This window comes from Varroa destructor, unplaced genomic scaffold (assembly GCF_002443255.2).
Source record: "Varroa destructor unplaced genomic scaffold, Vdes_3.0 BEIS01000002.1, whole genome shotgun sequence".
NCBI classification, from domain to species: Eukaryota; Metazoa; Arthropoda; class Arachnida; order Mesostigmata; family Varroidae; genus Varroa; species Varroa destructor.
This window is the reverse complement of record NW_019211455.1, coordinates 24,370,734-24,392,553: the sequence shown is the minus strand read 5'-3', so window position 1 is coordinate 24,392,553 and position 21,820 is coordinate 24,370,734. Positions and strand designations below refer to the sequence as shown.

At 39.6% G+C, this 21,820-nt stretch overlaps 2 long non-coding RNA genes across 2 annotated transcripts; both read right to left on the bottom strand.

Moving 5' to 3' along the window:
- Positions 1-7,664: 7,664 nt before the first annotated feature.
- Positions 7,665-11,135, bottom strand: LOC147757560 (uncharacterized). Its single transcript, XR_015321135.1, has 2 exons — positions 10,953-11,135; positions 7,665-10,320 (listed from the first exon to the last, which is right to left on the bottom strand). It is a non-coding gene; the product is annotated as an uncharacterized LOC147757560 (long non-coding RNA).
- Positions 11,136-18,202: 7,067 nt separating this feature from the next.
- LOC147757559 (uncharacterized) lies at positions 18,203-21,166 on the bottom strand. The gene is made up of 3 exons (XR_015322461.1): positions 21,005-21,166; positions 18,480-18,772; positions 18,203-18,327 (listed from the first exon to the last, which is right to left on the bottom strand). It is a non-coding gene; the product is annotated as an uncharacterized LOC147757559 (long non-coding RNA).
- Positions 21,167-21,820: the final 654 nt, after the last annotated feature.

The following is a 21,820-nucleotide window of genomic DNA, read 5'->3' as shown; positions in this document are numbered from 1 at the left end:
TAATAAACAGCGATACCAGGTTAAATTAGCCCCAAGTAGCTAAGAATTCAAATGACAGAGAATTTACCCTTCTAGTAAGCCAAGTGCCCGAACAATACGCTTCGAAATCCGTATTAAAGGATGTTAACATACTACATTCGACTCACTAACCAGCGTATATTTTAAGCTAGAACAGAGCCTTTGGTTGGGCCAGCGATAGAAATGGAAAAATTAAAGCCTTCCAAATGTTCGTGCAAGAAGGGAAAACTTTATCTTTTGCCTGTTGCGTATGACCGTTAAGCTAAACAGGGGAAACATGCTATTATTTTGAGACAGAAGGGAAGGGATGTATATATTATATGGAAAGGGTACACCTTCGACTATTTGAACAACTAAGGAGTTAAGTGTCGAGAAAGCGAATTGACTATTTTAGAGTCCTTTTAGACGAAGTCATAATTCTAGTACAGACTCTTTCATACTCGTGTGGCCTAAAATTCAAGAGATCAAATAAATTCAATATGTTCAAATCCGTTAATTTAGCAGTAAAGTATACGCTGTTAAGCATATCGTGCACATTCTTTTTCCATACTCACAAATTATGGAGTCTAAATTTGAGTGTTTCATTCAGGCTTCTCTCATACGAGCTTAGTAACGATATTTCAACAAACGCCGAAAGAAAATATTATCCTATAGAGCGATTATAAATTCGCATAGTCCCGCCTGGCCCCTCGTTCATTTTTGCGAGGTACACACTAGTTCAGTTTACGGTCGATGTCTTCAGTCGCGCTCCAAGAACACCGCTCGCTAAGATGAGCCGCGCTACCGTTGTGCCTTCTTGGCCCAACCCTAATCCTTCAAACTAATAAAATGCTCCTTTCGTGCGACTATCGTACGTCTGCTGGCGTGCTTGCTCGCAAACCGGTCGATTTGGAATGAGTTTGTGCATTATATGATTACTGTGTGTCGCACCTTGCTAGCTACGAGGATACTCCATATTTCATGTTTTTCTGTGTACGCAGCCATATTCACTGTACTTAGGTTATAGTGTGGCCTGTTACCCGCTCATAAAGGTTTGTAGGGGCCTTTTTCCTTTCACTTGAAGCCGTCGCTCTCAGCTAGGTGCTTTGGTCTACTGCCACGTACCAATTCGTAGCCAATCTCACCACAAGGTAAGCTTTACATTGTCGCAAAAGCTAGCCATTAATCCTGCTTAGACCTAAACTACAGAGAAATCAAAATAATGTAGGCATAATTTATGGACATATAATAAGCAACCTCCAAATGCTCATGACCGCGTTCAGCGAAAACAACTACCAAATATTAGCCAACGAATAAAAACTGCGCATTTGTAGAAATTAATGATTATCTGCACGCTTGGCAAAAGGGGAGGAAATTGACTGAGTGGTAAGTTCTGCACTTGCGTATACTCATGTGGTTTTACTAGCAATACGATGAAGTTGCAAGGGCTGGTATATTGTACATTTTACAGACGGGTACAAATACTACTACTTACGACACTTGTGCATACTTTTCGAACGAGTCCAGCTGGGACTTGTTAAAGATTCTATACCGAAAGTGACAAGGCGCATTGCCTATTTGGTTAGAAAATCTTGTTGTGCCTGGTGATGTCATGTATAGAACTGGAGGCTCCATAATGTTTGTTATATCCTAGTACTGACATGCACTAACTTAATAACTATAACCATCGTGATTTAATCCTCTTCTGGTTTAATTTATAGTTTGGGCCAAGTAAAGAAATTAGCGTAGCATTCCCTAATCCGGTTCGGAACAGATTTTCTACTCATTCTTACTGGTAATTGTCCTTAATTTTTTCCTAAATCAGCCTAACGTTTCACTTGTCCTCACAATCAAGTAAAATACAAGGGGATCGTTTCATATAAACTTTAAATGATGACCGCCTACGTCACACAAGTTAATGTAGTCGCTGTGTCAGGGATACAACTAACCAAGTCTTTATCGCTGAATATTCCATAGAATTTTTTTAACGCAGATAATGTAAACGCCATCCTCGATCTAAACGGCTTATTAGATGTTTTTGAATCCAGATAGAATTGTGGCCGCCTTCATGTAAACCCGAGGTAGCTAGAAAAGGCTAGTAGCTATGGAACTCGTATACATTTTGTCGTAGATTTGGCAAAATTACTTTTGCACTGAGTTGTCGTCTCAGGATAGTTAAGCTGATCTCATTCAACTGTTCGGACCGTATGATCTGATCGAACCCAGTTGTTGAGTATTTACATATACTTTATCGATTCCCAATGCTACCATGTTTCTCGATATCCTATCTTGCCATAAATGTAATATCTCGTTAAGTATGAGTTGAATATTATTTCAATGTACCTTTCATTCGCTGCTAGCTCTCGCGCTTCGCTTGCTTAACCCATATCAGCCATTACCCCATTGTGCCATGTTCTTGATTTGTGCGCGGATGGAATCACTGGCACGTCGTATTTATTACTAGATGTTAGTTTCCGGTTCACCTCAGATTGCTTTCTTTGTTTCCGCCGCTGTCTTCCGTGCACGTTTTTGTTCAAGAGTATGCTCGATCTGAGCGCCTTTATCGGCCCTGTTCACGGCCAGTTCCATTTGATTTGCTTTAGCTGTGAATGGCGTATATCAATCGGTCGGTCGGTCGGTCGGTCGGTCGGTCGGTCGGTCGCGATCGAAAACACATAGTCCGACAACAAAGTTGGAGGCCTCCAACTTTCGACAAGAAAAGAGAATAAAAGATAGAAAAAAATTTAAAGACGGACATTATTCCTTATCTTAATTGATGCGGCTGGCGCAGTGATCCTGCCATGCACCGTACCAACGTAACGGGCTGTAACTTTTTGCAAGTCCAGTCAAGACGCTGTCGTTAAGATCCGTATCGCTTGTCTTCGGAGAACTGGTCGTAACTGCTGTCAACGTCCTTTGTCGAATGGACACATTTCAGGCTACTTTATGAAGTCCATAGATGTTTGTCGTAAGCAAACCTATGAATCGTGGGCCCAGCAATGAAACTGTGTATCAATTATCGGTCTTGCTTGAATATATTTTGCAGTAGCAACCAAAATTACGACAATCATAACATATATTTTACGCAGTTCATTTAGCTATACAATGTCGTACTGCCAAAACGATACTTTTAAAAATATTTCTGTTTGCAGGGCCAGTTTAATAATCTAATTTGGCAGCATTACCCCAAGTGATATTTTGCATACTGTTTTTTTTAAGGGGAGATGTTCTTATCTGGCTTATGGTTGTCTCTTTTTTTTTTTTGAAGGAAAGCAGCTTATAACACTCGGTTAGTTGAGGGACCTGCTGCCGTCGTTTTATCCTTTGACTGTTTTGGAAGATGCTATTGTTCTGAGGACATTGAACGGTTTGTAGGTCTTCGACAAACAACAACATATTTGCTAGGAGATACGCTAGACAGTTCCGCGCGATGAAGGCTAATTGCCGCGCCTTTCCAACTCTCAACTTCCTGCAAAAAAAAACTTCTTAAGGCTTCTTGTTAAGAGGAAGCCCAGACACGAGATCGAATTCACTTCGTCATCCAAATAAAACTGCTCTGTATATGGCTTAGATAAAAGGAAACGTTAAAAATGTCATGATACACATATATACCAAGAGAGAGAGAGAGAGAGAGAGAGAGAGAGAGAGAGAGAGAGAGAGAGATCCTATATAAAGACTAGATCTGAATGTTTCCTTCAGGTTTACATGTTTCAATTTTCTTCCGGTTCATATGTAACGAGCTCGTAGAGGTATATTCGAGTTGCAAAATAGTGCGTTAGAGCTCTGATATCGTAACGCAGTCATATTCTGTTGTTCATTATTTGGAAGTTGTTGGGAATTTAAGTAGGTATAGAAGCGTTTTAGTCTTGTCCAATTCGAGATATTCATGCTCTGTGTGCCTAGAGAGGTCAAATAGCTTACAGCAAGTGACAGGCTTTGTCAGGACTACGTATCTATACTAAAACTAATAACGGAATTCAAGCAATAGAAATCATATAGTACTACCATACCCATAATAACCATCACATTGGCCTATCCCCTTATCACATGGACACGTACAACTTTGAGCGATAATAACAGAATGCTGGCCATGCGGGTGTACAAGTATTCGATTGTTAACTTGAATACTACATGTTAGTACTAGCTAACGATGCATATAATAATAATCACCATCATCATCGCAAGAGTACTCATATGTACGCTTAAACGAACATCGTTTTTACTGAACGTGAGGAAAAAGGCCGGCTTTGCACGCGAGACACCTAAGCATACCAGCTGGTTTTGCAAGGAGCCGCGTTTCCGCCATGTTTTTGTGCGTACCTGTCTAACTTCGAACCCATAACAACTGCAGGTTAATTTCGAAATCGAACTCTATTCGAATCAGTTTCATTAATGCAGCTCGGCATGAAATACACGTAGTACTTTAGCAGTATTGATCACAACTTTAAGCTTTAATATTAGGCTCTTTACGTTCTTAATTTTTCTAAGCTTTTCATTTGGTGCCTTTTTCATGGGAGCTGCGTGCAGTACTTTTGTATAGTAAAAGCATATTCTCAGGTCAGTGAGGCGGTTAGGTAGCACATATATATATATTAGATAAAACTGCTCTTTTCACCCAATCGGGTGCCGTACGAAAGATGGCCTGAAATCTGCGCAATCTTGAAACTGTCGTCCATCCGCAACCAGCCTCCTAGCCTAGTAATGTTATCTTTAAGATCAAAATGGATGCAATTAGCGTCACGGAAAGCGCTCTGTCACTAATATATGTCGTCAGTATGATATCTAACCTCCTGGAGATAAAAGGATTACAGGCGTCGGCTCCAATCTTGCCACATAAATATAATGATTGTCTTGACAATCGAATAGATGAGTGCCTAAGTAATCATAGAGACAATAGCAGAAAGTTTAAGTTACTGGCCTGGTTGCTGACTCACAGTTAACAGAGCTGCTTATACGCTGACTAGTTTACGGGTTTCAAATACTTATCCGTAAAAACATCAACTGGCTCAATGTCCTGGAAAGGTTAGAATTATATCTTGCAGTGATAGCTCGTTCGTATACATGCATATAATGTTTTTCCGATTACGTAGTAATTTTATAGCTTATGAAAAATGTTTACTGTTTTTTTACAAATATTATCTATTATCGTAAAGGGGCTAACCCATCAATATCACCTGGTCTACGAAAGGGTTTTAGAATAATTCCGATATATAATATGGTAGACGAGATGTAAGCATAGCCGTCCTGGCAGTAGCAGTTCTACTAATTATTTTTATTTAGTAGACACTGTATCGTAGGTGAGCATATGCTCAAGACAAGTTATGTAAACATAGTTCCTCGGACTTCCTGAAGTAAAAAAAAAGGAGAAAACGTTTTGAGGAAAATAACGAACGTACGTTATTTTCTCATGTAAGATATCGACAACCTTAGATTTACGTACGCGACATGAAGCTTGCCCTGAAGCGAAGTTTTTCATTGCCTTCGGCAATTTTTCGTTTCCGTTGGCGGTTTCAATGCTGCGCCGACTGAGCTCTATGATGGTGGATTTTAGTATGCAGCCAATTCTAAATTCTGCAGTGTTAGACATCCGAAGACCGCTAACATTCGAAGTTTATTAGTGCCGGTATTGTTATGAAGATCTATATTCAAAAACACCTTAATGACACCCTTAATCTGGCATAGATATCACCAAAGCTTTCCTCTTATTATGAGACTCTACGTATTAGTGAAAGGGGATCCACTGTTTTTTGTCGACGAGCGTGGACGTAGTCATCTCAATCATGCTTTTAATAAAGCAGCATTTGTGAGCCGAGACACTCTGCAATCTGTTCTCTGATTAACGTTCTCGCTTTTTATTACTTCTATTGTCGGCTAAGCTGTAACAGGTTTTCCTAATGCGTCCTGTATAATGCTAGTAGTACCACGGTGACTAGCTTGACAATTCATTAAATCGCTAATTAATTGTTGAATAGGACGTTTAATAAATTTAGTGCTGTATAATTATAGCATATGAACAGAGTATACATGTGTGAATGTAAAACATATACTTGAGCGTTTTGACGTTTAACTTTACATTGGAGTTTAGCAATAAGAATTGAGCGAGCCTCGTACATTAGTGTGCATAAAGAATATGCATGTCTGCGTAACTCATCAACGCGAACATTTATTGTATACAAATAACTTGTCTCTATGTGGTTGCCAGCTTAAGTTAAAGCTATGTCCTTTTCTACCTAATGTTCTTCGCACGGGGTCCTCATGCTTTGTTTTTTGAAAATGTCTGACTAGTTATATAGTACTTGAGTTCTGTGACTGCTCGTTTATTTGCCCAACCCACATATACCCCTTAAAGTGGTTGGATTGAGGTGTTCTTTTCGCGTATTGATACACTTTTACATGATTAGAGCGACCCGTAAAATGATTAACATTCAGATGTTTAACATCATGCCATTTAAAGGAATACCTTTTCCCAAATAAAAAAGGTTTGTTCCAAGTGTTAGTTTAACCAATTTGCTTGCCTTTTTGCTAAACGCTTTCTGCAAGCATTTTTTAGAGAATACTGTAGAGTTTAAGATGGGCTATATTTGCGTAGGATTCTAGTAGAAGAACTTTCTGATGAGAATTTGGTGGCCGAATGTCCGTATGGCGGTCTATGCCGTTTTAGTATTAATTAATCATAAGCTAAATCGGAAAACCGTAATATTATTTCTCCGTTTCCAAAACTCGGTTTTCAAATAGGAAATGGCCGTAAGGGACGAAAGCTCAATATGCTGTTCTCTGTAACGAGGGCTTTTTTACGACGCTAATCAAAATTTAAATCAAATTGCTTACTTACATATTTCTGTGAGTAAAATAGATTCGGATAGTTAACATTTGGCATGCAAAGGGTCAAAAACCCACTGAAAGGTTCGTCTCGCCCACGCCGCAATGGGCTGAAAGTGCGTTCCAAGTTACTTTTGAGTGATTTTCGAGCGATAGATACCAATTGATGAATCGTAACGGCTCATATTGTAAAAAATTCGCCTAAACAATTTTTTTCGAAAATACTATAAAAAATAGTTTTTAAGTAAAATACCAAAATATCGAGAACATTCGTCTTACGAAATGTATTACCTTGTTAATGTCAATTTGCTTTTGCAATAATTGATAGATGTCGACGACCAGAGTAAAAAAGCAATAGATCTTACTATAAATAAAACTAATACTACGGCGTAAAAAGGCCAAAAAATCGAAAGAATACAGTAGCTTTTTCGCTTACGTGTTACTAGGGCAAAAATCCTTTAGACATTTTCAAATACCCAAAGCTATCGATGAGCGTTAAACGCAAAGCACATTCATATACTTAACTTTCAGTATATAATTCGAAAGTAATGATGAACTATGACTGACTCGTCTAAAGGGCGCCACCATAACATGGTATTCAAGTTAAGGAAGGTTTTCTTGGGGGTCGGCCAATAGATCTCGACAAACTGGATAAAAATACAATACATATACCTGAATGAATGTATTTGAGTGAAAATTGCGAAAACTATTCGTCATATCGGTTTGAATGGGCGAAATGAAAGTGTGTTTCAAGTGGTTTTTTGAGGGTATTTTAAATAGGTCTTGATTATTAAAGCATGGCAAAGATGGTTAAAGCAATAAATTGATATTTGTATAAAACAACGTACCTGGCAGCTGCAGATGTGTGTGAAATGTTCTAACAATTCATTGATATATTTTTCTCGACGTGTGATGAGGTTTCATAGATTACGGTAGTTATGCCCAGGATGTAGGACAATGGCTGAACGTTTAGTTCAAAGTGCTCTATTATGGTACCTATTATTTTATCGATCACTTTGTCGTCGACGTAAGTAAAGAATAGTATCATTTTCGATGCCTGTTCCAGGCTAGCATCTCTTAATGCTTTCTTAAGTTTCCTGGCGAAACAATATCCGGGTTGCTGTAGGTTGTAGGCTGTTGTCTTTTTATTCGCCTGTCCAAGTGCGATATATTACTTCAGAAAGTGGATTGCGTAAATAAATGCTTTTTGCGTCAATTTGTCTAGTACGTAGTCTATCATGAGCACTTATTCCCAAAAAGATGCGCATTGTCTTAAATCCTGGTACAGCCGTATATACACTGTACGGATAAAAATCCTTTTCGACAAGCTGAGCGGAGCCCCGCACTACACATCTGGCTTTCTGGTCCATGACGATTCCGTTCGCATTTACTTTTTTCTCGAAAAAGCTACGTTGTCTCTACCGTCTTATACCTTAGTAATTTAGCCGGAGTCGAGATGTTATGGCTTTTAAACGATCATATTGCTCTGTCTGTAGCGGTTCTTCATTAGGCCATTTCACCGAATGCTAGCGCTCCTTTTACGCTAGTGGACTCCTCAGCAAAAAAAGGATTCGAAGTGAATCGGTTTGCCTGATATTAATCTGTCTCTAAGCTGTATATCTTGCGTCGATTCAGTTTTCTCTATTGTTTCCTCGTTTTGATGTCCTCTCTCATGTTTTTTTTTTTTTACTTGATTCAAAGCTATTTGCTTCTTCAATGTCACTCCTTCTTTTCGTCGTGTTTAGTTTTGTCATTAGCTGGATTGTTTGTCAAAATCTTTGCTTATTATATAACGATTGATGGGTTCCTTTCGCCTTTTGCCTGCACTACGTTGTCCTTCTTCTGGATCCATGATAACCGGATGATGAATTGAGCACATAGCACTTTGATCCAATAATATAGAATTTACCTATTCTTGCCCCAATCAGTCCGTAAGCCCTTCACGAGCCTAAGTGTTTGTGTCTGGAGTTTTTCTACGTAGAATTGCCTGTTTTTCACTTACGAAATATACATGCAGCCCAAGAATCGTTCAATCTTGTTCATGAAGTACACATTTCCTCCTAGCGATGAAGCGTCCATCTTACACAGATCAGTATGCGTACCTTCTAGCTAGTGTGTAATATGTTGCCCATGTTATCCGTGTGCCGACAGATAGCCTGCGATAGAGTTTTGTGTATTCGTTACAGAATAGATATATTTATCATGAACTTTTGATTATTAATATGGCCCAGTGCCTTGTGAACAGCGCTCATGGTTGTGATTTCCACAACGTTGCGTTCCCTGTCGTTGATGTCATTTTTCGTATTTTGTATCGTGAATAGGTGTCCGCCGTGGTTTGTCTTGATGCGGCCGTCACGTCCCTCTTGGACGAACTTGTCTTGATCTACGTCAATATTTGTCAATTAATTGGACGAATGAAAAAACGTTTCGACGCATCGTAGGACCGAATGCAGGGAGTTTTTACTTGCCCCCCGATCGCACGGGCAATTCTTTAACGAATTTCTTATGGTCTTTGAATCATTTTGTGTCGTTCGCAATTAAGTTTGTGGCAGAGCTATCCAGTGTCCATATATCGCTGTCTTCAGAACCGCAGTACGTTACTTCGACGCAGCTCTATATTGTCTGCTCGTATTTAATTCCTGGTTGCTAAGCGGCTTTTCTGTCAAAACATACGTTTTCTGTATGGCCTTGTCGCCTGCACCATATACAGGGATGGTTTGTTTAGAGGCCGATTTTGCTGCTTACGTTTTCCGGCTCGGGTCATTTGGTTCTTCCTCTGAGTACATTCAATAATACAATTGAGAAGTGCTCTTGGCTTTCGCTTTACTTGCGATGATACCTATGTTATCCAATTTGTCCAGATTTTCGATGGCCGTGTCCTGGTAGTAGTGTTTGAACTTCGTTAATCGCTTGTTTATGCATGCCCCTACGCCACCATCAAGTCTGATGCCCATATCTACGAAATTTAATCACATAATGGATATCACTGTGACTCCCAGTTCTGTTTATTGTATGGCATTTTTTCTGGTGTTTTGTTTGCGCGTCTACGGGTTTTGCACCGTTGGCGATTATTGGTGGTATTATCTTTTTTCGATTGCTCCCGCAGTTGTAACTCTGTATAGATTTCCCACAGAATATGATTAATTATGTTCTACGCGGGACGTATAGTGTTTCGCACGTTTTGCAACGTTTTTAGTTGTTCTCGACCTGCGTAAAGCTGCTATGAGCCTAAAATCTTCATCAAATCACTAATCTTCAGCGCACATTATTCATGCTTGACACTGTTATTGGCAATCGGACTTCGTTGAGTAGATGCGTGTTCCCTCTGGGCATTGGCTCTGTTCACGAGCTCACTCTGCACATATGTTATTGAACTAACTGGTCACTGGATTGTCACGTTGCAGGGTACTTCCTTTATTTAATTTTTGCACTTCTGCTCGTGCCTGATAACGATTGTGGCCTATTAGAATGTTGACAGATGCGAAGTTTATTGGATAGAGTGTGCTGAAATTTTCAAAGTTGATGCTATTGTCTCTAAACTGCTTATTTTAACCTTATTCGGTAGATAGGTGGAGCTGCTTATATAGGTAATTCGCAGGTCCACCTTTTCGGCTGTGGGTTCTCCAATCGAATGATTAAGGTGATGTCTTTGTGTGAGTAAATCCAGAGTATATATATATATATATATATATATATATACACACATGCGCCACGTTTAAATATTTAAAAAATATCTAATATAATTTAAATTTCGTGACTGTAGTCACGAAATTTAAATTATATTCGTCAAGGCGAATTTCTATTCCAGTTACTAAACACGGAATTGACTTGTATTTTTGACCTACCATCATAAGTTCAACGTTGATATTTACTTCAACAAACTAAACGCAAAGTAGTAACGGAGTAATCCATCCCAGAGCCGATCTGTCTGTCTCAGTAAAAGATCCGTTCTTTGGGTTAGCCCCAAAAGAGCCTAATAGATATTTTTCCCAATGTAATAAATAGCAGGTGTCCGACATCATCCACCATTAACTATTGCAATTTGACAAGTAGCCTAAGTAGCGGCCCCGTCACGTGTCTAATTTTCATATGCGCTATGTACTACTACTAGCCCGTTAAAATCATGTGTTACGCACCTGCTAAAAATAACCGCGAAGATTCGAAAACGACATACAAGAACCTTAGGCAGTAAATGAGGATTATCAATTTGTGTATGCGAATGTCCTTTTTTTTTGAATTTGAACTTATCATTCAGCGAGTGACCATACTCTTCGTATATCTATGTCATATAGCACCATCGAACTCCGTCTTCCTGCTGTGTTGGCCTGAAAAGCAAGAGGAACACAGAGCGTTTTACGTCCAATTATGATATCACTGTTGGATAGATCAGTAATTCAATTTTATATATATAATTTTATCAATGTATACAGCATTCTAAATAGTTACAAAGCTGGTTATAAATAAACGCAGGATCTACAAGAAACAAAAAACGCTGTTATGGGTATTAAATCACCGACGCCCAAAGCTTGCTTGTTCCTCACTCTATGGCAAATTGTGCATCATGCGACCTCACCATAGTTAGCTGTTTTTAATTTTACTATGTACATACGCCTTTCGTAAACTTTGGCGCAAAGTATAGTGCGTACTCTTTATAATCATATGGATTTACAATAAAACACCAGAAACGGTAGGTAAGAACCAAAGCTGAACTTTAGTTTTACGTCTTTGGCTATTTATCTATGTAAACTAGATAAGCCATCTGCCCATAAAAAATATTGATTTTAATATCGAGAGAATAACGTATCTTCTGTGTAAAACACAGTAGTTTTCCCGTGGTTCAGTGGTTAATTTCGCCAAATAAACCCAGGAATGAATTTTTCTTGCTCGAGTATCTTTACATATGTGCATGTACACTACAAGTTAGGGCTGCGCAAGCTTCTCATAGATCGAAGGTAAAGCTGTTTGGTTAAGCCATTAATGCAAGATGTCGAAATCATGAATGCAGAAACCGTAAATGTACGACCGACATGTTCTAGTTTATGACCCCAAACGTTTACATAGTAACATTGTATTTCGCCAAGTAGATATCGTTCACTTTTTTCATGGCTAGCTTAATACAGTCTCTCTTTAGCTGAATTAATGAGTACGACCTATGACTATACAAGTTATTTCAAAAATTCTCTTCTCATAAGACAGGTCTGCAATCGGCTAAACTAAATCACTGTTAGATGTGACCTGGAGATGAAGTACGTTTTTTCTGTTCCTGTTGCGCCTAAACTTGAACGAAAAAAAATGCACTACTTCAGTAATGGTTTAGTGCAATAAAACTGTTCAGGATCGGCTCTTTTATCAGTCAATTCTTTGGCCTTTTCGTAATTGTTCGATTCCTATCTTGCCTCCCATGAAACAGTGTGAGTGATATATATGATATATGATGGGAATGACTTGAATGGGTTTGATAATACGGTCCTCCTCTCGGAGTGCGTATATATATATATATATACACGACTAAATTAAATTTTGCTACATATTATCGAATTGGATGCCATAAGAACTGTCATTATGAGTCGCTACTGCTAGTGGAACATTGACGGAAGCTTGGCCGTTTTACTGCTCGGCCTTTATGCTCACTTATACTGAACTATTCTCACGTAATACAAAGACCACTATAGCGCATAGACCGGCACCACAAAATATTTTGTGTATTGCTACGCCGCTCTAACTTATAGGCTTCGTATCAACTAGACGGCTGATCTTTCTTCGACCTCTTCAGTCGGCATCCAAACTTCAGGCCTTTCTCAGTGAGAAGAACAGAATGTGGACAGAGAACGAAATATCGAATTCCTATTGAAAAATGATTTCACAATTGCATTTCATATGAGACTTTTGTTTGGGTGATGAACTTGCGTTCGATCAGGACAAGAAGGTCCAACTCTCGCCCTGTCGCCAATGTGGACTCAGACGGCCACCTGCATCAATTCAATGCGCACAATAGCTTGTGTCTTAGCGATTTTAAGAATAGTTCCTGTTGCCTAGTCAATCGGCTAACAACATAGCTGTTGGCGAGTGTTCGGCCCTCCGTCAGCCAAGTTTGAACTGTAACCGCTAGCTATAAATGATAGGCACACACTATCACAACGAATTAGGGCATTCCACGTTCGATTGACGGCCATCCCGTAGTAATTATAGGGCCGATACTTAGTGTATATTGGCACAGAAACATGCGTCTAGGGGGAACAGGCGCAATTGGGAAATCTAGCTGAAGTCATCATGTTCACGCGTTTGCGGATGCTCCCATTAGTCCACTGACTCGCGCCGAAAGATGTCGCTGTCGAGAGTTGGAATAGAAGGTTGTTTAGAAATGTAATAGACGAGCCGATGAACAGATAGGTGCTATCATCTGAATGAAAAGGATTGTTAATTGAAAGAACCTTTGATTTTCTTGCAGTCCCTCCGCAGTGCTTATTTAGCTAAGTTGTACCTTGCAATAAAAAAACGTAAGCAAAAACAAAAAACATTAAATGGATCATGATATAGTGATACCTTAATATCTTCATTTGCGTGATCTCTACATAGAAAGCAGACATAATCGCCAGCTATATATATATATATATGTATATATAGTAATTCCAAACGTTACGTTTGTCGTAATTTTGGTTATTATTATAACCTAGCAGCTGAAAATATAGAGAAAAAACAGACCATGAGCCCTGGCGACATCCCATTAGATAGATACACATGCAAACACATACATGCGTAAATTATATACGTCCACGGATGCGCCTTCATGGTGTATACGGTGGCACTTCAATATGTAAATATATCTTCCAGCTGTGCAGTAATAAGTTCTTCAAGCAACCCCCGAAAGCGATCAATGAGAAAGGCCTTTAGCGCTACACGTTAAAGTCAAGCTGCTATTGAAGTGGCTTAGTTGAAAGCTGAAAATCATAACAGCCAAGCTTTACCCTTTTGCACAGAAGCTTTGTACCCAGCAATAAGCGGCAAAGGTGGCGGCATCCGCTTGTGTAGACTGGGCAATGACAGTCGGCGTGCCATCGGTCAAACGATCGACTGCTCTATAACTCGAAAATTTACATGTTCGACCCAGTTTTTGCATATCTACGTGGGTCATTTCACCACAGATCCTTAGAGGACCGTAACTGAACCCAAAAACGCGCGAGCGAGAGGCCGGCTGGGCGATCAGCTCCTTCATTATCAAACCTTCAAAGATGCCTGCCTTATTGATCCGATAGCGAGCAATCTTCCTATGTGGCCGACATTTTCACGTTCAGCATGTGTGTGTTTTTGAGTGTATTTCATACTGTACAACTTTAGTACATATCACCATTTTTCCTTTGAATTTATGAGAAGCGTATTTTTTTCGAGTCTTTCATCCACTTGGATAATCTTGGTAATGAGCAAGTGAATGCTGCCCGTGATGTAGCAGAACAAACGCGTTGAAGGCGTTGAAATGACGATAACATGCCAATAAAACGTAACGTCTATTTCAATATTTAGTTTCGGAGGCAGGCAAATCCTGGCACTGTCAACGTTGCATATCTCTTATAGCCGCTGACTAGGGCTGGAAGACTAGCTTTTTCATGCTGTTGTCAACTATGGGAAAACTAACAAACGCTATTTGGCAAAAACTCGCTTTTAACCGTAATTCATTAATTTACGGGTTGTGAAGTGTGGATGATGTGACCAACGCTAAAGAATCATTCTCCCTTTTTTGTTTTTTTTTTTTAGCACTTTTACCAATACAACGATCGTGTAAAAGAGCTCATAACGCCTTCTGACAGTGAATAGCTCCATTGACTTAGTACGCTTTTTTGCGTGACGTTTGGGTTACTGCAACACCGACCGACTGTTGCGTTCTCATGGCAGAAGATCCTCGCTGAATTGGCATAGCGCCGAGTGTATCAGTGATATTATTTTTGTACCCTTCCTCATGATGCTAGACTAAGTTCCACCTCTACAGCTACCGAATAAATCGACGATGGGCCACTATCTATTAGTGAGGTGTATTCTTACTGCCTGCTGAGCCTTAATATTAAAAATTCGCAATATCTGTTAAAATATACAAACTTATGTTTACAGCGAACGCCCAGTTCTTATTCGCTCCTCCACCCGGTTCCATTGTAGTCGTGGAAAGACATATATAATTCTGACATATACGCCAAAACATATGACTTATTTTATGTTGTTTGGCTAGCCACATAGCTCTGTATCAACTTTATGCTCAATATGTATTGTGTTTTCAGGTACTGCAAATCGTTTCTTGGCAACGGTGCATGCCTATAGTCCTCGTATCCGTGTGTGTTAGGTCTCACTTTAAAAACTCCGATTATGATAATTATAACCATTAACGAATAGCAGACTTTTGCTTTAGGACTGTCAGAACCTTACTTTCGCGATGCCCAGTGTATAACTTGCGGGGTATCCCTAGACAGACCCGAACTTCATCTATCTGTTTGTACGTATTTTATTGTTTTCGCAGATTCGTACGGCCAAATGACAGCGTGTATCAACGAGTTTCGTTAGTATTGTGTATTCTTTGCAAGACTGTTGCATCTTGTACGGCGCAAGTAACTGCTAAAATTTTTACAGCGTTTTTTTCTATGGAGCTTTTTCAAATATTCATTATCAGAGTCAAAATATTTGGACTACGATGTAATACTAGGTAAGCCATGCGTGGCCACGCACGTTATCATTTTTCTGCGTTTCGCAATCGCGTTTGTTGAGCTCAGCTGTACACGCTGGTCTTAATAAAAGTGGACATTTACGACTATTTTTTTCTTCATTTGCCTTCGTTCTTCATCTTTCACTTGCCTCCCTGAATGTACTTTGCCCGGTATATGTGTATACTGCTGTTGGTTTTCTGATTTGTCTAAATTTTTACAATAAAATTTGCTAAATTTGTTTTTTTTGCGGACTTCGAGAGTTTTCCTTATTCGCTGTTTGCTGCCATAAGCCAGCCGTTGACAGGTACGCACCTGGCAATTACAACACGCAGGTGTTTTCTTATGAATCCGCGACTGTTATGCCGGTCTGGCTGGTAACCTTTATTTCCTCTGATGCCACAGTCGCCACTGATTGGAGAACGTTCGTAGGACTGATGCGCCGCTCGAAAACAACAGCCCTGCTTATAACTTTGTGGTCTGGTTTGAACTATTTTCCTTTACTTTAAATCTCTCGTACTAAGGTTTCTCATACTTCCGATCATATTCTAGCTGCCACATGTTCCTGGCTTACATTTTCTTCAGTTTGACTTTGCACCACGATCGCCGATTCCTTCTTTAGCGGTAAGGACCTCTGGCACATTTTCTGCTTGTTAACTTCATCTATACGCCAGTCCACTCTATAAGTTAAGTCCGCCCGATATATAGCGACCTGTTTAGTGACAGATAAACACCAACAGAAAGGTAAACGCTGAGAGAGTGTTTACCTATCGCGCGCCGTGAAATGCTCTGTTTGTCGTTTCTTTTTACTGTCGCTGAGGCCGTGGCTTTCGTCATTGCTGCAGCCTGCTTTTATTGACCGACTCGTTGTCTCCATTTTCGGTCGTTTCTGTTCCTGTCACCTCGTTAGTCGCTGCTGTTCTCGTTGTTGAGCTTGCATCGCTGGCGTGCGCGCCTGCAGCAGACCAGTATTCAAATCATAGATGTTTTTGTTGTTTATTGGCTTCTTTTCCTTTGCAAAGCTGTAAGTTTTTTTATCGTAGAACTTGACGACTTCTGGTACCCATAGGCAGTAAATCACCAACTGCCTTTCAAAGCTAACCAATACAACGGAGTATTTAATTTGTTCTTTTTCAAGCTAGAGCTAGTCAGGAGTCACTTACAGCCGGAGGGCTGGAACTTTGTCCACGGTGTTTTGTAGCCGTGTGTTTTTTTACATTCTATTATACGTGTAACTAGAAAATATAAGCAATGTTCAATTTAAAACTTGAGGAGTCATTTCGTTGTTATTATCGGGCCTTCCATTTATCATAGCAACGTACACTGGAGCTATTGTTAACTCCGCACCTGACGCTTTTTCTCAGAAGTTCATTGTTAATCTCTCTGTCTCTATTAAACTAGAGTGTCTATAGGTGCCTCCTGTCGTCCTATTTCATACTTTGTCCAGCTTAAAATACTTTGTTTAGCGCACTTAATGGCGATTACCACCAAGCGATGGTGAGTGCAATTAATATGCACTCAGCGTCAGCCCTTTGTCGGTCTACCACCGAATGTATATTCAGAGTTTTAACGGCACGTTTTATTGATAGAATAGCGTTTTTACAAATGTGGGCTCATGCGTGAATTCGTTTGTCCTTTCGCTAAGGCAACAGGAGGACTTTAACACGTTTCTACAATATAATAGCTTTGTGAATATTGTATTAGGTTTGTCGAGTTCTCTGTCACTCTGCCACTATCACAGTCTAGGTTTTCAACTCTGTTACAAGGCTTTTTTTTGTGAATTAGAAAACCATTTTGGATACACTAGTTTCCAATGTAGAGGCGACGCGCTTACCTGTGCCAGACACTTCAATCATATCAATGAGCTATTCTATCTGTATGGCTATGAATTACGGTGTGTTTTAGGTTAATGCCCGAAATATTCAGTCCTTAAGTCATACGATATTTGAGCTTCACTCTGCATCGTTTACCTAAAAAGACACATTAGAATACGGGAATGCAAGGGTACGACGATTATCATTTTCGCTGCGATGTATCTTTGCTCGTACGTTCCCTTCATATTTAGAGTATCTCAGCGTACCCATAATAGCCTCAAATATGTATATCGCAACCCGCAGATCAATTTTTATCATTAGTCTCGGCGATGTGGTGAAACTTTTATCATTATCGCCAAAAGTTACTAGGGCGCCCTTTACGTGCAGGTACCTATATCGATAGGGAATGTCACGACTTCGGAGAATAACTGCCTTCATATTTGTTCGTTGAACACTCGTTCAGATTATATACCCCACACATATTTTACTTTGCTGTTTACTGCCACGTTGCACCCACCTATGACGTTATTTAGTGAAGTGATCTTTGAGCTGTCTTCGTTGGATAACGCGATGTAGTCAACGGCCCCTGGAATTACTCAATGTTTTCATTTTCTGTAGACTCTCTTGTTGAGATAACGTGTTAAGGAAAATCCGACCGGCTTGTATGCTCCCTCTAAACTGTATTATTTGACGTTATATGTTTAATCTGAGCCAATTCTCAGTGACGCTTTGCTAACTTCGGGTTGACGTGAAGAAAGTCGATAACAAAAATCATTTAAGCTAACTGCAAGAATAGTACAAAAATATTGCTTAATGTGAACCATTGACTCAATTTACTTATAGATACCTAAATAGGCATAGTGATGCAGGTAGAGGACGAAGAACGACGTACTTTTCTATCAGTTAGAGGATCACGATATAGCTTTTTCCGATTGTGAGCACGTTCCGCTGGCGAGACATTTGGAAATCTATGATGATAAGTGATAGCTGGAATCCGCGTGCCGCAATTCACTGTTCTGTATGTTAGACAATATTTGTGATTAAATAAATAAGGAAAATTAAAACATCTACTATTTCAAAATTAATGCGCCTTCACTAAATCAATGCAATAAATGCGCTTCACTAAACGCAAACGAGTGAAAAACATTTATGGCAAACTAACACCTACCTCAGTCGGTCCGTTGATCGTTTATAAAAGCGTAAAAAAAGTCAACGACTAGCGAACAACAGCCAGAGGAAAAAACTGCCTGAAGGAAGCGGATCGATCTCCTCTGTTTTTGAATTCATCTATCGGTTCGTCCTCCTGGACTAGTCCTCAGAACCCCACCACGATTCTTTGCAAAAAAGCTGAACTCGCCTTCCTCCGTCCTGCTCCGCAAGCCACTGTCCGGTGCTTCTTTCTTCGTGTCTCGAAACAGACTGCGCGATGGACGTGCGCCATTTGCTCCGTTTGGCCTCAGGCTGAAACGTCCAAGAAGAAAGGAACAATCCATATTTGGTGGGGGGCGGTTTGGTTTTTCTTTACCTTTAACGGGCGCCGTTACTCCTGTCTTCGTAACGGCATCAACATTGGCGCTATTGGGGGAACCAAAACTTCGTGTGACCTCGCCTAGAAATGCTTTCCAAAAAAAGAACAGAAAAGCAAACTCGTTTTGCCTTCACAAACCTCCGGAGGTTTCTTTTTCCGGAGGTGCTTTTGTCACACAGCATAGGATTGAGCCGAGAAAATCGTATAACTTTTTTTTTGCCCCCGATATTTTTTTACTATATTTTTGTTATCATACTCATATCAGATGTTAGTAATTAGAAACGACTTTGCTCCACAGCAGCTTGTATTGGCCCTCACAATGTGAAATGTGTTTCTAAATAAACCCCTTTCTTACCAATGACTTCATATATTAAAAATCCTTCCGCTAATCCTGGTCTGTTTTGGAGAATAGAACTGACAAAATGCTGTTTAAGTGTAGAAAAAAGCTCCTGCTTAATTTATAATGCATTAATCACGGCATGTTATTTTACAGTACAAGCTGGTACTTTAGCCAAAATTAACTTCAAGCTAAAACTGCTTTACTTCAACCGAAAAGATTAGTCCACACAGGCGGTGGCTGAATATTTCGGCCAAAGGGCTAAAATCCCTTGTTAAAAATAAGATCCCTTAGAACCCACTTTATTGTTGAACAACGTCGAGACTCTTTTTCGGTGCAAAATGAGAATGAGTAAAAAACCTATTCAAATGCACCTGCGCCGCTTCTGCCGCTAACTCGTGTAACTTTGTTTAGAGCCCCGGGGGTCTTTACGCGTACGCGCTTGGCCAAAAGAGGCAACATCACAAGGCAGTAAATATTCTAAACTGCTGTATATTAGAAATTCGATAAATTTGCTTAATAAAAGTAGATAATCTAATGTATGCCGATTACTTCACGCTCAGAATTTACGGGCTTCTGGTTTGTGCAAAAATCGTTAGTATACATGGATAAGTCCTAAAACAGCCAATAAATGTAAGGACTGACAGCTTCAACCACGACCTTCCCTAATGAGCGACGACACTTGTGACACCTCATAACTTCGAGTACTCATCGTCTCTGTCACCGCAGCTACAATCAAAAAGCGTAACAAGAGAAAAGTACTATATGATCTATCACTAATTTGCTGCTATTGGTTCTACTCTAAAAAATGTTAGGTGTATTATTTCGAAAAAGATAAGCTAAAAAGGAAACAAGATTGTGAGGGTATTTTGAGAAAAAGAAAGATGAAAAGGTTTGTAAAAATGAAAAATGGGAGTATTACTTCCCTTTATATCGAACTACACTGATCCAAAGTATGTATTATGGGATTTTTTCCTAAATTGCGTCATTGAAGAAGAGTCTTGTACACCTATTTGTGATGCTGGAAAAAGTTCCTTAGTCTGTTAGCGTCGTTAGCAAAAACAAACGTGTTTTTTTGCAGTATAAACAGCAAAAAGCAAACAATACCAGTTTCACTGTAGTATTCATACAGAGATCTGAGATGCACGTGGATTCTGCGATCTAAACTGCATGCGTCTTACGCTTATCTAAACGCTTAAGGGGAAATAACCTTACGAAAGCAATAATCATAATAATGGAAGACAGTGGTAACGAACTAACCGGTACTTTATAAAAACAACATGCGATACCAACGTTTGATTAATTTACGGAGCTGCACTTTTGACAACGCTAATGTTCACACAAAAAAAATCGCAAAAACGCCACCACATCGCATGAAACATTCTAAGCCAGAGCCAATTTGTTATTATATTATTGTTGTTCAACGTTGTTATAATATCAGTAATAGTCAAAGTATTTTCAGTCTACTTATCTACTTTACGTTTTAGTTATATGCTTCTGATTTTCTCCTATAGATTTATTTACTGAGTTGAACAACTGGGTCCTATGAAAAAGACAACTCGAAACAGCCTGCCTAAAATTTATTCCTAGTTCTGTTCGGCTAACGGAAGAAAACGAACCCTGTCTTACTGGCATCAACAACAAGCCAGAATATTCTAAGGCCTCTTCCATATGCTTAAGAGCACTCGGTATATCATTGGCGACCTAGCTAGGTTGGCTGCGAAAGAACGTAGTGGTCTTATCCGCATGAGCGGTGGTCTTACGTATTCCACTTGCTGGGGTTTTGAACAAAGCGAAAGACGATGAACGTCTCTGCGTAAAAACCCACCCTTGAGATACGTCTATTTCCTACTACGCGGATTCAACACGATCAACGTTTACTGCTCGTTGTCCTTCGGAGAGATACGTTCTGAATCAATCAATGACGACCGATGTACAGCTCAGGGTTTCTATATCATTTGCAGGAATATCTAGTGACTTGAGCAGTTGAAGGCAGCCGCAACGCCTAAAAACAGCAAATCAAAGCAGAACTACTTATTTTCAATGGAATATGTGCTGATGTAAGTTCAATCGATCCAGACTTGTGAAAATCAAATTGAATTAACAAGCAGAATTTAGAACTTTCAATATGTTTATCAGATCTGCTAATGACTAACCCTTCGAAAACATTTAACAAATAGCACAGCATATTATCTTGGACGGTGGTTAGGCTCTTATTTATTCTTGTATAGAGGAACGATGTTTGTTTGTTTCAAGCTAGTAGGAAACCAGCTCGTGTTAAAGAATGGCTCGACTGTACTTGCAGGATAGCTGACGTGACGTTCCTCAACAGAATGTGCTATTTAGCCTTTAAGCTTGCTAGAACCATAGGAACTTCGAGTGTACTGATACAATTTAGCCTGAACAACGTTTAATTTGTCTGTCAGATCTATACTATTTTTTTGCCCCAACGTCAGCATCCATACTAAGCTACATAACAGTTGTAGAGCTAATGGTTGCAAACTTCTTGTTAAACACATCTGTTCCGGGTCGAGATCGAACGCAGATTGTAGGATTGTTTTGGATTTGCCTCTATCATACGATTCTAAAGTTCCATAGTTCAGAAATACTGCAAATCGCTGCTTGTAACATGTATCCACAGCAA